This window comes from Heterocephalus glaber, unplaced genomic scaffold (genome assembly GCF_053883595.1).
Source record: "Heterocephalus glaber isolate CG9 unplaced genomic scaffold, H.glaber_assembly_v1.0 deba00001687, whole genome shotgun sequence".
Taxonomy (NCBI): Eukaryota; Metazoa; Chordata; class Mammalia; order Rodentia; family Bathyergidae; genus Heterocephalus; species Heterocephalus glaber.
In genome coordinates this window covers 18,548,230-18,561,601 of record NW_028258412.1, presented here as the reverse complement: position 1 = coordinate 18,561,601, position 13,372 = coordinate 18,548,230, and the positions used below count along the sequence as shown (strand labels likewise).

At 51.5% G+C, this 13,372-nt stretch overlaps 2 long non-coding RNA genes across 2 annotated transcripts; both read left to right on the top strand.

Annotated features, from left to right (window-relative positions):
* The first annotated feature begins 548 nt into the window (after positions 1-548).
* LOC110348824 (uncharacterized) lies at positions 549-6,283 on the top strand. The gene is made up of 4 exons (XR_002394397.2): positions 549-716; positions 1,860-2,070; positions 2,238-2,416; positions 6,045-6,283. It is a non-coding gene; the product is annotated as an uncharacterized LOC110348824 (long non-coding RNA).
* A 2,838-nt stretch (positions 6,284-9,121) lies between these two features.
* LOC110348823 (uncharacterized) lies at positions 9,122-12,981 on the top strand. Its single transcript, XR_002394396.2, has 3 exons — positions 9,122-9,374; positions 9,515-9,690; positions 11,721-12,981. It is a non-coding gene; the product is annotated as an uncharacterized LOC110348823 (long non-coding RNA).
* Positions 12,982-13,372: the final 391 nt, after the last annotated feature.

Here is a 13,372-nt window from a genome sequence, read left to right as displayed (position 1 = left end):
CCCCTTCCATGTGCAGATGTCCACCTGGTCAATGCCCTCTCCAGTTCCTGTTGTTGGGGAACCACTGGCCTCTGAGCACCTTCTTGCTCTTCCCACTGTCCCCTGGGCTTGTAAATAGAATCCAGCACTAGCATTTGTCAGCACTGGCATTTGTCAAAGGGGGTGACCGTTCTTGGGCCCCGCTGCCCTTCCCAAAGTGGACACTGCTTGGGAAAAGTGCAAATGTACAAGCTTGTCTGGCCCAGCCTGGAGAAGGGGCTGGCTGCAGAGCCGTGACAAGGGGACAGATAAGGGACCTGCTGCTGCAGGAGGCTGGCATCTCTCTCCCTGGCCTGCAAGCCAGAGCACTTGGCAGATGGGAGATGGGGTCAGGGAAAGCAGAAACCACCCACCTTCAGGTCTTCCTGTTTTGGGGACCCAGAGCTGGTGAACCAGAGAGGCTGGGGGTGGTGGGAGAGATCAAGGGATACAGACAAACCCCCTCGAAACCAACTGGAAGCCAGTGTTGAGGGGTCAGGTGTGGAGAGTGTTCCTTGTTTATATCACTATTATTGCCCTCTATTAAACAGAAATAAATGATCCCAGATAAAGATCATACACAAGTAGTTGCTAAGCAACAAAAGGGTGGCAGTTTTGTTGCCTAGAAACTGGAGATACAATGGTGAACCAGGCCCATGGCTGCTTGAATGAATGGCTTTAACCATCTATTAATATAGGTGAGCAATTCCCAAGGGCCAGGTATCAGGCTAGGCTCAGGGATACAGTGAAGAAGAGACACAATCCTTGTATCCCTGAGCTGACATCCTAATGAGAAGAATCAAATGATTTCTGTGTGTAACAAAACACCCAGAACTTAGAAACTGAAGACAATAATCATAGTTCCTCTCTTGTACTGTAGTCCTGGCATTTGGGTGGGCTCAGCTGGGCGGTTCTTCTGCCTATGTGATGCTAGGTGGAGTCCTTCATGTCCTTCCTTTTAGCTGTGATTTGGATGGAACAGCTGATGGCCTCTCCCCAGGGCCTCTCTGCTTGTGGGTTCTTAACATGAGTAGTCTAGCCTGGGCTCCAGGAAGGAAGACTAGCGGCTCTAAGTCTTCATAGGGGCTCAGAAGTCTCAGAACTTCACTGCCACCACACTCCAGTTACAGTGAGGACCCGGGCCAGCCCAGATTCAAGGAGAGGAGAAAATAACTCTTCCTCTCATCATGAGGGATGGCAAGTGTGCACAGGGAGGAGGGATTGGCGGCGGTTGTTTTTGAAGACTCTCTGACTGCAGATAATGATGCACTCAGGGATGGGCATTACACACATAAGGAGAGAAAAGTAATTGGACAGGTGAGGGAGAAATGCTGTGCACAGCTGAGGCAGGGGTGTGTTTCCTTGTTTGATAGAAAGTGATATTTTGAAATGTTACATATTCAGTTAATACGATTATTGCATCCTCGAGTATTGAATGGTGAGAGGGTCATCTCCACTTTACACTTGAGGAAACAGAGGTGGAGGGAGGTAAATAACTTCCTGAAGGTGGCACAACTATTGATGATGGATGGGGCTGGGATTGGGAGCCAGGTGATGATTTCTGGCTCTTTCCGCAATGATATCCCAGATGTAAACCTGACTTGCTAGAGGCCTTCATTTCTCCATGAATTGACCCAAGAAGCTCATGGGACAAACTTGTCACCAGCTTCATATGACCATAAGATCCCAATTTGTAGGTAAAAGTTTGGTTCTTATAAGATGCCAGAATGACTGAAAAGTTCCCAGTTTCTAATATCCTTTAAGTATGAGAGAAAAGATCAAGACAAAATTAATCTTTATATGTCCATGTCTGAGGTGAGAATTATCCCTGTTGGCTTTAGCTGCTGTAGGAAGCAAGTGACAGTAACCACAGCTTTAGAAAAGAGGCCACAGCTCCACCCAGAATTCTCGAGAGTTTTCCACACTTCTTGACAATGAATGTTCAGACTCAAAAGAATACATTGCGACTGGCACAGCAAGCAGCATGAACATCACAGTCGCCAGGGTCCCCTTGCTTCCCGAGTCCTCCAGCAGTGCCAGTGAGCCATCCAGGTGAGCGTGTGCCTGTGGTGAGCTTGCAGCCCTGCTGGAAAGCCCTGAGCCCGGGGCGACTGCACCCTGTTGTCAAGGCTGCAGGTGCACCTGCCTGGTCTTCACCAAAGAAGCAGCACTGTTTTTATTACACTGGATCCCAGGCCAAACTGCCCTGTGCTCTACAGGGAAAACTACCGCTGTCTTCCACGGCAGTTTGCTGTGTGACCGTCCCAGCAGAGGGTGCGCAGAGCAGAATTTGTTTTGGCCCAGGAGATACAGAAACACAAGGGCCCTGTACGGAACAGTCCAGCGGTGCTTCCTGTGTGCCCTGCGCTATTGTATAAACCCTGCAGTCTCCTGGGAGGTAGGTGCCCTCACTCCACCTTCCCATTGGGCAAACTGACCCTGCACAGGTCCCTTGATCCCCATGAACCTGCTAACAGTGGGCAGAGCCAGGTTGGTGTGGGTCTCTCCAGGCTCTCCCCATGGTGCCCTTCACCACCCTGGCCTGCGGTGGATGATGGAGCACACACTGCGGGGCGGCTTTTTGGGCCTCACCTGTTCCAGAAGGCTCATGTGTCCTAGGCTCAGTCTCAGCGAGATGCTGTTGGGAGACAGTGGAACAGTTAAGAGGTGGTGCCTTCAGGTCTCTGGGCCGTGTGGCTGTGGCCTGAGGAGGACAGCGGGACCTCAGCTAAACTGCCTGTGTCCTGGTGGCACAGCCCCATCCATGCTGTTCCGGTGACACGGAGCCAGGAAATAGAGCTTCGTGGTGTCCCCTGCAAGCCAGGCAACCTGTGTCTCCCACACGCATTCTGTGCTTCCGGGAGAAGGCAAGGAGGCCAACTGCAGGGCCATCTCGGGGCTGTCTTGGGGCCTTGGGGAAGATGTGTGCTGGGGCTGCACAGTGGGAAAGGCTGGTACCACTCAGGCGAGCTCTGACCGGGGCGGGGAGCTCATGCCACTGTTAAGCCCCTACCAGTCTCTCGGCCCACAGGAAGGGGCTGGCTTTCCTCTCCTCCCAGATCTCAGGCGTGGGCAGTGGTGAAGAGGGGGAACTTTAGCCATTGCCTGGAATGGAAGGTGGTGGAGAGATGGGGAAGTAGCAGCTCATGGCAAGGGAGAACAGGGATTTAGGGACCATTGCTGAGCTCCCAGCTCTTTCGCTGGGAAGTGGCAGGGCCAGGATCCAGCCCCTCTGTGTTGTCACCTGTCAAGTGACATAATCCAAGTCCCCATTATTAACATAGGGTGCTAATAATTAAGAATTAGTTAAGTTGGGCCTCGATGCTGCTTGGTGGCTCCAGCCACATGGCCACGGGAAGTTTTCCATGCATGGCTGCCTCCTCTCAACTTCCTGGCGTGGCCTCTGTCTTCCCTCTCACCTCCTGGGCATGACGAGGTCCTGTCATATCTACACATGAGGCTACTGGAAAATATCCCAGGGCCCCACAGCTGGGCCCCATTTGTCTAGGCGTGATGGGGTCACGAGTCTCCTGCAGATCCCCATAAAAGGAGCAGCCCCAGGAGCTCAGCGCAGCCTCAGAGGGACTCTCATCCTGTCTTTTGTGACAGGAAGTCACCTGCCCCAGTGGACTCCTTGCCTGCAGCTGGGCGGAAGGAAGTGGTCACTGTCCGCCAGGAAGTAGCTCTTCTGGGGAGGAGAGGAGTCCTGTGTTCTCATTGCTGTGCACAGTGGCTGCTCCAAAGGTGCCTGGGGACAGTCAGCTTCACAGGAAGCCCTTCCGTCAGCCTGAGGGCCTCACAAGTGCCAAGACTGACAGCAGGGGCCTTCCGCTCTCCAGCCGTCCCCGTCTGTGGTTTTGCCTGTGCCTGAGACTCCCTTCTTCCTCGGGCTGCCTGGCTCTGTAGTCTCTCACTGACAGGATGGCCAACCTCAGAGCCAGGTGACCTTTCAGAGACACTGGAGCTTAATTTTCAGAATTCACTTTTCCTTGTCCTCCTTATCAGAGGCAGCGAGGCCACAGTTGGAAGGGTGTTTGGCATCTTTCCCTGAATTGTGTAACAAATGGGCTGGGGTCCTCTCCAACGCAGTCTTTTCTTCTTAACCACAAGAAATAGAAAGGAAAGATGGTGCCAGAAGGGGTGAGGGTGGAGAAGAGGTACCTAGAGAAAGGAAGAGAAGCCCAGCCTCCATCCATCATTATAGTATTGGACTCATTTACATGAAAACCTTGGTCCTTATGACTGCACTTTTTATCTTCCAAAGGTCTTCCATTCATATCATTTTTTTATCCAATTTTTTGAGACAGGGTCTGGCTCTGTACTTCAAACTGGCCTTCACTGCATTCCAGGGATCCTTCTGCCTCAGCCTCCCGAGTACTGGGATTACAGGTGTGCTTCACCATGCCTGGCTCCATCCACATACTTGTACCTGGTGTTTATAGGTCCTTAACATATGCCAGGTGTGCCATGTGCCTTGTTTCATCTAAACCTCACCGCAGCAGCATGGGGTCCTATTGTCACCTCCAATTTATAGGTGAGGATACTGAGTCACGGCTCAAAGCCACACACTGAGCTGAAGGACAGGGATTAAATGCAGGTCTGTGGATTCTGTGCATGGAGCTGAACTGGGGCTGCATGGGCTTCATCTGGCCCTCACAGTTCCTTGAGGGGAATCCTCCCCTCTCAGATGAGTCTGAGTTATTTCCTACAGCAGCACTCAAGTCCACAGTCAGCACATACCAGACACAGGGCCAGGAGGAATAACACCACGATAGCAGCTAATACTAACCAGCGGCTGCCACATGAGGTCCAAGTCCTTTATCATGTGAATGTATTTAATCCTGTCAACCCATGAAATAGGTACTATTATTACCATTTTTATAGGAGAGAAAAAATAAGGCTTGGGGCTATAAAATATGCCTAAGATCAAAGTGCTGGAGCAAATGGGTTTAATTCTGCCATCTGGCCCTATAGCCCATGTCCCCGATTGCTACACTATCTCTCTTTATCTCTCTTTCTATGCAAACTGTCATCAGGTGGACCCCAGCACAGAGGTCTCCCCGCATCAGGGTCAACGGGTGCCTCTAGATACATAACTCAGGAGCCCCCTGCAACAGCCCCAGGGAACCACCTACTATACCTTTATCTACCTTTTCCCTCTGGCTCTGACCAGTCTGGGTACCCCTCAAGCTCTCCTAGACTCTGTGGGGCATTTTGAGGCTGGTGTAAGCAGGCAGCACCCCTGGCATCAGCAAATGACTGCTGCAGCCCTGCCCACCTCAGCCAGGAAGGGGAGATTTTCCAACAGGAAAGGTGTGACGAGGAATCGAGCTGGAGGAGAGGGCAATGAACCTGCCTGCTCTCTCCGTGGAGGGGAATTTGTGGAGGAAACTTGAAAGCTAGGCAGCTCAGCTCTGTTCAGAGGGACAAGGGTGGGTAGTGCAGGGTTGTGCTTGCTTAGGAGTTAGGAGAAGGAGCCAGGCATGGTGATGCATGCTATAATCCCAGTGCTGTAGAGGGCTGAGGCAGGAGGATTGCAAGTTCAAGACCAGCCAGGGTAATTTAGTGACATAGCAAGGGACCGCATTAAAATAGAAAATAAAAAAAAAAGTAAGAAAAAGTGGTAGGGGTGTAGCTCAGTACAAAGGTCCAGAGTTCAATCCCCAGTACCACACACACACACACACACACACACACACACACACACACACACATCAGGAGAAGGACTACTGAATGGCCTCTTGCCAAGAACTCCTACCTTATGGGGACAGATGAGCATAGTTTCTTTCTTCTGGTGTCTGGCTCCCTGAGCACCAAGAGGCTCAGCCCTTTGCAGTGAGGAGCTTAGAGACACAGGAGGAAGAGGCCAGGATTGGTGTAATTTTAGCTAATTTTAAGTCATTTAGTTTCCCAACTGGACTTTCTGATTAATTGTTTCCCCTATTCTGGCTTCATACTACCACCATTGCTCATTTCTGTGGATGCCTAAAGTAGGGGTCTTCACCTTATCTTATCTTTTTATCCAGGTGTTTGGAGTCTCCTGGAATTGAATTGCATGCAGGAGAAGAAACTGTGCTTCCTGAGCAGGTCCCGTGTGCCCAGTGCTGCCCTATAGCAGGGACACAGATGGGTGTCTTTCCTTTCTGCCCTCTCCGTGCTCTGGGCGGGCTACCAAGTCCATGTCAATTACTACCAGGAGTGAGGGAGTTTTTTTACACTAGTTCTGTTATTGTAACCTTTCCTAGTTTTATTAATCTCTTTAATTGGACCAATGTTATCCTTCATTTGGAAATTATCCAATTTGAAAATTTTATTCTCGCTTGATGATCAGGAAGGAAATGCAGATACGGGGGTGGCTGCTAAAGGGTTGTCCAGGCTCCAATCGAGGGGCCCTTTTAGCAGTCCTACCTGCAGCCAGCCAGCCAGACAGACACACACGCACACCCTGCAGAGCTCTGGCTGAGGGTTTCTGAGTTGTACAGAATAGGAGTTCCTCAATCTTGACATCTTACCAGCTTGAACTAGGTTTCTTTTTCAAACATATCCTGTTTTTCCGGGGGTGGAGTGGGGTGTGGAGCGCATGTGGTGGTGTCTGACATATTTCAAAAGTCCTGATAGAAGTGTTGGGCACACAAGGGCTTACTACCTGCCATGAACTTGTCTAACCTGCCCTGGAGGTGCTAGTACTTCCGGGAACCTGGAAGGAAACTGAGGCTCAGCCAAATTGAGAAACTTGCGCAAGGCCACATGGTTAGCTCCTCACAGAGGTGGCACCTGAATCATGGCATTTGAGCTCCTCCCAGGCCCCACATCACCTCCCTCCATCCCAAAGCTGGGCACAAGCCTTGAAATGGTCTGGAATTGCAGAAGTCGCCAAACCACACTGCTACAAACTTTTAGGATTGAGTCAACTCCTACAGGAAAAGTTATTCCCCACCTGTTGCCCTAGGGGAGGGAGCAGTGGGGAAATGCTGATCCTTGAAGGTAATGATGCTCTGCATTCACAGTGGACACCAGCTTTGGTCCCGCCCCATTCCTGGACCTGGGGTGACCTTCAGCTTGCTTCTCCATGAAGTGGGGGTCCCACCACCCTCTCCCTTAGCTTAAGGATCAAATGAAGAGCTTGAAAGAAAGGGACAAGGGTGTAAGAGAAGGGTCTCAGAAGCATAGGAGATGCTGGGGTGGGGAGCAGAGCATCTCCAGGCAGACCAGTGCCTTCAGAGGCATGCGCCAGTGGAAACCCTCACACCCCACTGTCGGGAGGGTCTAGATCGCTTTGGAAGCCAGGTTGACATCATTCACTGAAATCATTGTGCTGCTCTCTATACTCTGGCCCTGCAGTTCCACTCCCAGAACCTGCAGACACTCCCAGGGATGTCTAGAGCAGCTGTGGCTATTGTAATCCCAGGCTGGAAGCTACCAAATCTCCAAAGCAGAAGGGATATGTTGTGGCCCATTCATGTAATATTGTAAACATTCAACTATAATAATCAAACCACATGGCATGGTAGATTCTGGAGTAAGGGAAGGTCACAGTGTAGCCAGATTTGAAGGGTAACCTGGCAAGAGTACAGCGGCCAAGCCAGAGGAGGAGTCCATAGTGGCTATGACTCGCCAAGGCATAGACCCGATGTGTTAAGGAGTGGTCATTTAGATAAAATCCGTGTCAGGGGGCACAAAGTTGGCAAGGCTTCCGGTGAGCAATGCTGAGGCCAGCATTTCTCCTTGGTCACCACCACCTGCATAAGCAGAAGCTTCAACCTCGCACCAGCTTTGAAGGCAAAGATCCCCACCCATGGCCTCTCTCACTTCTTCTCCCTTGGAGCCAAATGGGAAGCTTTGGAAACAGTTTCAAGACAGAGATCTTTACGTTGACGATGAGCATTTATCTCTTCTCTATCCTTGCTGTTGCCGAGGTAGGAAGGCCATTAGTACCACAGTTAGGAGTCCTGCATCCGGGTCAGTGGCTCAAGTTCAAACATGAAACATATATTATCTGCATCTTTGGGGTGAGTGATTTAATCTGTGTGGTTACACAGGTCCAAGGCACCTCAGAGAGGATGGGATAGAGATTAAGGTTGGGGTGTGTGATCTCTTTGGCCCCATGTCTGGCACACATGTGGATTTTTGTCACAGTGCTTCCTGAATTTTGCTGGATGGTACAGTCACCTGGGGAATGTTAACACCTTGATGTCAGGTCAGCCCTCCAGTCTCATTGTTCTTCCTACCCAGAGAATTTCCAGGCTCCAATGGTATCAGCTTTTAATTCCTGAATGCCTCATCCCCAGGACCTTTGCACATGATGTTCTGGACAATTTCACTCCTAAACAGCTTTTTCTGAAGCCTCAGGCTAATGTTTTTTGGAGGAGGGGCAATACTAGGGATTGAAGCCAGGGCCTTTACATGGAGCTATATCCTCAGCTTTTAAAAACATTTTTAAAAAAAATTTTGAGACAGGGTCTCACTGAATCACTAAGTTTCCTAGGCTAGGCAAACCTGGTGGTCCTCCTGCCTCAGCCTCCCAGAGTGCTGGGATTAGAAGCCTGCCCCTCCATGCCTAACTGCCTGCATGTAATTTAACTACTTCTAGGGCTTCATACTTTTCTGCCTGTCTTCCCCACTTGCAGTGGACAGAATGTGCTCGGCACCCCCATAGAGGGTGACAGGTGCCCTCAGTATTAATTCATCTACTCCTAACGATGCAGACTTATAATCCTATTTCCCAGGTGAGGAAATGGGCTCAGCTGCTTCCTTCAGCTATGGTCAAGCAGCTAGTGAGTCTCAGAGCTAGAATTTGAGCCTGGGCAGGTGAGCCCAGGACCTAAGACACTGGCACCACCTTGTCCGGATTGACAAAGAACAACTGAAGTCTGCTGCCTCCAAGTTGTGACCAAAGTCACCGCAAGATTCCTGGAGCCTGGAACACGGTAAGGATTTGGGGGTGGTGGTGGTGCTGGAACCCGGAGCCTTGAGCATGTCAGGCAGATGCTCACCACTGAGCTACACCCGAAGCCTGTGTGAAGCGCTTTGGAATGGATCTCTCTCCCAGTGGGGAGGGAGGGAAGCTCATCTCTCCTCTTTCTCTTGTTGGCTTGCAAAGATGCGACACAAGCAGAGGAAGCAGCGGCCCAAGCTCTGACGGGAACATGCTTCTACACGCGAGCTCACGGAAGCCCACACAGCGCTCCCTCGGGCGCGCCTGCGTGGAAGGGACCACCCCACCTCCCCCTGCCCAGTTCCCAGCTGCCTGCTCGGGGTCGCCCCGCAGAATCAGCCCACCAATCCATCAGCGGGCAGCAGGCTCCGAGCTGCTGGGGGCATAAATCAAATGGCAAGGAGGAAAGGTTTAAAAAAAGGTAGTGGGGAGTGGAAAATCAGGGGAGGGGGTGGGGAGAAAGAGCGATGGATGGAAGGAGAGTGAGAGAGAGGGGGGAAATGAGATCAAAGGCAAAAATTCATCAGAGATAACGGAATTATTTATTTTTCCTGCTCTCAGTCTCTGGGCCTTTGAGGCCTCCCCGCTGATGTATTTGGACGTCTCGGGCCGTCTGTTCGCGGAGGCCACCCCAGCCCCTGGGCCCGGCCCAGCCCCCCAAGCACGTTCCTTCCATCAGCGGCGGCTGCCCTTGGAGGCTTTTGAAGTGGGTCCTGCTGGTGTTTATTCGCCTTCGTGTAAGAAACGTGTGCGGGGCGCTGGCAGCCGCAGCTGCCTGGAGTGGGGGTGGGAGGAAGGGGTCCCCTCATCACTCACGAGCCTGTTTATTTGGGAACCAGCGCGGCCCTTTCTCCAGTTATTACTCAACGTCCTCTGGGGACGACGCCACGCCCACCCCAGGAGGCCGGGCCGGAATAACAAACTGGCTGCACCTGGGGGGAGGCCCCCATCCTGCTGGGGCTCCGCGCCCTTGGCGTTCACAGCATAGCTGGAGATGCAGGCCCTGGGGGTGCTCAGGGGTCCCCCGCGGGCCTGGAACAGGGTGGCCAGAGGCACTGAGCAGGGGCCAAGATGCCAGAGCTGGAGTCCTCCTTCTGCCTCTGCTCACTGTGTGACCCGCAGAGGCAGCAAGCGAACTGTGCAACCCTCGCATCATCAACTGCCCTTGCTCGTATTACAGATGGGGAAACTGAGACTCGGGGAAATTAACAGTGAAAGGGCTTACACAGCAGGTCCAACCTGGGTGTTATTTAAATAACTGGCAATTGGCTAATGGCTACACGGCCTTAATGCAGTTCCTCTCCCCAGGATATCAGGTTTCACCGTTCTCTATTTTCAGTTAACTGGCTGAAAGCTTATTATGATTTTCTGATCTGCTCTGATAGACTGGATAGTCTGGATTCGTCAGTGCTAATAACTGAGTGGTCTAAATGGATAATGCTGAAATCACGGAGAGTGTTGCTGTGGACGGCAAAACTGTCACGTACAAAGAAGAAAATCATCTTGTTCGGAAGGAAGGGAGGCAATAAACGCAGCAGATCCGTCTGCCCTTTGACCTTTGCGAGGATTCAGTGGGCCTCTAGGTAGCGCTAGTGTGACACGACGAGCCAGCCATTGCTCTCAGCATCTGCTAAGACGGGTGCAAGCAGTTCCATTTTACAGGTGGGGAAACTGAGACTCGCAGAGGCCAACAAGCTTATAAAGCCTACCCTGAGGGCCGCCTAGGTCTCCAGGGGGCAGCCACTCTAGAGCGTCTCCTGGTGCTTGCAAGTCTTTAGAAGCAATTGGGAATGGCGCTGTGTGGGCAGCTGTGTGGGGAGCCCCGGGCGGGGCACTTGGGAGCCAGCAGGTGGCAGGACGAGACTCTGGAGACGCAGAGTAGGATGGAGAGGCATTGAGGCAGGAAGACCTCCTGTGTCCAGTCACCCAACCACTTTGTCCCACAGAGGCTGTGGCCACAGCTTTTGAGGATGGCTCAGGCCAGCTGGGTCCTGGCTGTTGGATCTTGGGCAGCAGAGGGAGCTGGGAGAAGCGGCCCTCCCGGGCACGCACAGCCGAGGCCAGGCTGCTCCTTGTGTCCTAGAGCCAGCAGAGGAGGTTGCCTGGTGGACCTAAGAGGGCTGCAGCCCCTCTGGTGGGTGAGCAAGGGCTCTCCCAAGCCGAGCTTCTGGTCTGCGTGAGTGGAGCCCACGCCTGCTTTGCCAGCGTGGTCATGTCACAAAGCATGGGTGCAAACTTCTCTCAAATGTTTCTGCTCATACCTCTCTCCTCTCACCCGAGCCTTGGAGTATTCCCACAGAAGGTGGCAGGGCTGGCAGCATGTCACAGTAGTCTACACCTGCAGTGGGGATGGAAGGTCACCCTGCAACCTAACCTCCCTCTCCCCCACTGGACCAGCGGGCTTCTGCTGAGGAGGAAACCTCAGGAAAGACATTCTCTGAAGTCACTGCTTCTAGACTGTGTAGACACAGACCCCTGGGACCCCCGACCCAAAAGCCCACGGGCAGAGGGGCAGGCTGCTGGGGAGAGAGCCACGGTCTGCTTTTGATTTAGCTGTCATTATTTACTCATGTCAGGACCAAGGCTCCGGGTGGCAGATGTGGCCACGTGACACCAGGGCTGGGGTGGGAGCTGGCAGCCCTGCCAACCCAGAAGGTGGGGTTTGTCACATCAACGTGGGGCGAGCTCCTGACAGAGAGCCTGAGAGTCACGCGATGCTGAGTGAAACAGACACGCATATTTATCAAACTTTCCCTCTTATTCTCAGGAAGAGACCGATTGCTCGCTTTTCTGACCACGAAGACAGCTACAAAACTCCTACTGATGACAAAACAGACCCGTAGCAGGAACTCTAGACTTCTCTCCGGTTGGGATTTAGTACCGCTGGGCTCCTTTCTGATCCTCGCTAGGAACTAAGTCATCAAGATGTATAGCCCCACCCCCACCCCCCTTCTTCTTTAGCTCGAGCAGGTAACTTTCCAGAAGAGGAGCTGGCTGCAGAATCTTTTACACTTGGGGTAAGACGGCTGAGTGTCAACAAACAGTAGCTGTCCTGATGTATCAGGTCTTCAATGATGCTTTAATCTCAAGACCACTTGATTCTTACCGCAACTGAGAAACCTTACAGGTAGAAATACACGCGCGATCTAGGGCCTTTTGGCTCTAGAGTGCTTTTCAAGAATGTAACTCTTGGAGCACACTGTAGGACAGCGCTGGGCAAATCCTGGCTTCAGGTCAGAGCTTGATGCTCAGAGGTGAAGCGAGTTCCGGATTTCTTCCTGGTTAGACAGGAAGCAGTTAAACAACTCTGTTCTCCTACCACAAGGAGGCGCTGTGAAGATCGCGGTAGACCTGGATCTTGGTTCTTGGTCACAGCGTTCTCATAATTAGAGACATCCAGGATGAGCCCAAAGGGACCTCAGAGGTGCCAGGTTTGGTGCCACCCTGTCACAGAGTGGCACCATAGGGCAGAGGTGTCTCTGGTTCTCGCCTGGTGCTGGAGCCAGGCTTTGGGTGGCCACTAGGTCTCTGCAGGGTACTGAAGGCCTGCAGAGTCCTCCTCCTCCAGAGCAGTGATGCTTCCAGAACCAGTGAGCACTTGCGTTTCTGCTCCTGTCTTTAATCAGAGTGGTTTCAAGTGTCTGGTTTATTTTTTAAACATAGGAAAGATTTAGCATCAAACTTACAAGTATTAATCTTTGGACATACTTTATTTTGGAATAATTCAGATTTATAGAAAAGTGGTGAAGATAATACAGACAGAGGCCATATACCGCTCTCCCAGCCTCCCCCAATGCTGACCTCCAAATGACCAGGGAAGGGAACATTAGTTTATTACTATTCACTAACGCCTGAATTGGATTTCAGCAAGGTCTCTCTTACTGTCTTTTTACTGTCTTGGCATCTGGTCAGGGTACCATACTGCATTTAAGAGGGTATTACTTTCTATTACAATACAGAATTAATTTCCTAAACAAACCATGCCACATGCACACACACACACACACACACACACACACACACACACACACACAAAGAAAGGAAAAGTCCCCTCTGCCCTATTAAGTTTGGTCTGTAGCCTTCTAGATCTTCATCATCCAATACGATACCTGGCTGATGAGGTGACCACAAGTTAAATGAACTAAAATCCACCATAACTAACATTCAGTTCCTCAGTCACACTGATTACATCCCATGGGCTCAGTAGCACACATTGCTGGTGGTTACCAGCCCCAGGCAGCATAGAGAGCAGAGCCTTCCATAGCACACCGGGCTTGCATTGTTCTAGGTGTGTTTCTAGGTTTAAATATACGTGTTTAACATTTTACCTAATTTTTTCCCCCATTGATTGACTTTTTCTTTCATTAAAAGATTTGTAGCATGCAATACTGCTATTTGATGGTACTTTATTAATTGCTT